The sequence below is a fragment of the Nicotiana tabacum genome, chromosome 22, assembly GCF_000715075.1.
Source record: "Nicotiana tabacum cultivar K326 chromosome 22, ASM71507v2, whole genome shotgun sequence".
Classification (NCBI taxonomy): domain Eukaryota; kingdom Viridiplantae; phylum Streptophyta; class Magnoliopsida; order Solanales; family Solanaceae; genus Nicotiana; species Nicotiana tabacum.
In genome coordinates this window covers 27,873,511-27,876,521 of record NC_134101.1, presented here as the reverse complement: position 1 = coordinate 27,876,521, position 3,011 = coordinate 27,873,511, and the positions used below count along the sequence as shown (strand labels likewise).

General features: G+C 36.9%; 1 long non-coding RNA gene across 1 annotated transcript; it reads right to left on the bottom strand.

Annotated features, from left to right (window-relative positions):
• Positions 1-421: 421 nt before the first annotated feature.
• LOC107820997 (uncharacterized) lies at positions 422-2,767 on the bottom strand. Its single transcript, XR_012705163.1, has 2 exons — positions 1,390-2,767; positions 422-1,267 (listed from the first exon to the last, which is right to left on the bottom strand). It is a non-coding gene; the product is annotated as an uncharacterized LOC107820997 (long non-coding RNA).
• Between the last annotated feature and the right edge of the window lie 244 nt (positions 2,768-3,011).

The following is a 3,011-nucleotide window of genomic DNA, read 5'->3' as shown; positions in this document are numbered from 1 at the left end:
TTTTGTATTAAATTTATTTATGTTCGGGACTATAGTTTGCGATAATATAATGAATGCTATTGATAATGGTACTGTTGGGTATTTGTGATAATTTTTAGAAATTATGGGTATTAGTCATGTTTCATATTTTTTCAAAATTAATTTGAAAAATATATTTTGAAAACTGATGTCCAAACATATTTTCATCTTCAAACCAAACTTCACCCAAATAAAAATTTTCACAATAAATTTGAGAATCTATCTCTTTAATTTTCGTTCATCTCCTTCTTCTCCAACGCAGTCTCATAGAATCCAACCATCAAATACTATTCAACAACTATTCAAACTTAGCATGTGTCACGAACAGGAATGCATAGATATCTCAAAAAATCAGTGATTCTCCCGCCAAAATATTATGCCCATCATTTTTCTCTTCGAAAAATCAGGAAAACAGAAATTTTAAGTCATTCTTCTTTTTGGACTCTTGAATTTGGAGAAGCATACATGATTCACGAACAAACGATCCTAAATATCCCTAAATATCCACCTGTTCAGTTCCTTTTAGAAAATTATTTAGAAGATAGAGGGGAAGAAACTCCAAAGTGACGACTGATGAGAAGAGAACTAAAGTTAACTGTTTTTTCATTTTGCCATTAGTAAACTTGGTAAAAAGATGAGAGAGGGGATCGAGAACGGGGATGGAGAAATGGGAATACGTTAGTGCCAGAGATAAACGCCTGCCATGCAGGACCCACTTTTCCATTTGTCTGATAAGTAGAGCCTCGTAAAAGTTTTTTTGGTTGAGTCTCACTCAAAAAAAAAATTCTCAGAAAAATAGGCCATAGACACCAACGTCCAGTCTGTCTCCCATTTTGTTGCTTTTATTAATATCGGTATTCCCTTAATTAATTTCCCTTAGATTTTTCTGTTTTAGTTCTTTTTTCGCAATTTTATCTTAGTTTTTTTCTTCTTTTTCTGGATGTATCTCTAACTCACATATGATAGTGAACAACTTCTCTAACTCACCTAAAATAAGGATTCGTCTATTAGACTATTTGGCGTAGAAAAAAAAAATATTTTTGATGATTTTTGGTACTCCTTACACTTCATCCTTCTCACTTGTGTCATTATATTTTACCGCTTTAGCCTTTACTATTATTTTCATTTTTATCAAAAGATTCTTCCGGAGTTTATTTCATTATCACTTGAATTTAACATCCATCTTCCATCTCCCATCCATGGATTCCGAGTCAAGGTAAAATACCAAACCTGAATATGAAACCCAAACCTGAAACACAGATACCAAAGAAAAAACATTAACAAATTCAACTAGCAAATAAATAAAAGTTCTTAAAAATAAAAAGATAATGGAAAATATACGAAGAAAAAAAATTAAAAAATACATATTACCTTGGACGAAAGATGATGAACAGATGCTAAAGCACGTCGATCGCAGATACGGCGAACGAACGGGAAACGCCAAAGCATAATGGAACGATGAACGCCAAACACGACGGGAAACACAAAAGCTGCGAACGAACACAAAAAACGAAACAAGTCACACCACTCCACTAAACACCTAAAACGCCAAACACAGATTTCTCAACCATATCCAATGCCTTATGATGTTTTAGTTCAAATTTAATCAAATTCAATTTCCTGGTTATTTTTATGGAATTTAAGTCCAAATTGTCCTTCAATTGCATCAGTTACTGCAAATCCATATGTACAAGGGAGAATTATACTACTTCCGTAATGTATCAAAATTGCCATAGCTTCCTTTTCGTCGGAGTAGTAAAAACAGCAGCCGGAATCTGACGCCATCGCCGGAAAACTCAGGAGATGAGCTTCAGATAATATATGAAATTCACCAACCTGTAACAACGGAAACGGAAACGGAAACTTTTTCATAGGTTATACTTTGGACATTCTGGAAAGCCGGCTAGGACGCGGTTGAAAGTCACCTCGACGTCTCTGATGATGCGAAGAAGGCCTAATAAGAGCTGCCAGAGCTCGCTTTACTAAATCACCTTCAACAGACCAGATCCGCACCAGTGAGTTCGTCATCGCCGATCGCCGAGCATTCAATCGACTAGGCGAATACGAAATCGAAGGAGTATTTCTCATATTCTTATGCATACTACACCTGAACGAACCAGGATGCGTCGTCGGAGAGCACAAGCACGTCCTTTTCGGAATCTGCTTCCGAACCACCTGATCACGCTGAGACACTGCCACGGAACGGCGAGGAGAGCTAGATCTGTCGATGAAGAACTTAACGCTAGGCGTAGAATTCACCGGCGCCAGCGCGTGGAGATTCACGCGCGTCGGAGAAGCCGAACGGTTGAAACAACCTGCCGATGGAGACGAATAAAAGCTAGAGGTCCTGTACGAAGCGAACGACGTCGCATCAGTTGCCGCCATGGTGTTACAGCACCGGCCGGTGGGTGAGATTGACCTCTCAAACGCCGATCTCAGCCTTCTAGAGGAATTCGCCATTGTAATTGGAGAGCTATATAAACATATTCTGTATGTATTGATTTTTTTTCTTTTCTAAAAGTGCCCCGAGGCTTTTCAGTTGGGCAAACTTAGCGAGTCTCAAAGCGTTAATTTATAGCTTGGAGAAGAGGATGGATAAACTGTAAATAAGAGGAAGGTTTAAGGTTTAGTTGGGAAAATGAACTGTAAAGTCTGATTAGAGTAACCATGGTAAAGAGTTAACCCGAGAGTGGAGGTTGAATATGGGAGACAGCGACCGGTAGAGCAAAATGACAATAATGGGAGCCGTTTTGGCTGACTGCTTATGCAGATGCAGAGGATAAGGCAGAAGATCAGTTACATAGAGTTCAACAATAATAAACTCAGAGGCCGTTTGGACATAAAAGAAATTTTTTGTTTTTTCCCCAAAAAATATTTCTTTTTTTTATATCAGTATTTATTCATAAAATTTTTAATTTTTACTTAAAAATATATTTTAAAATTTTTAAAAAATTTTAAAAATTTCAAAAAACTGATTTTCAAAATTTTCACTC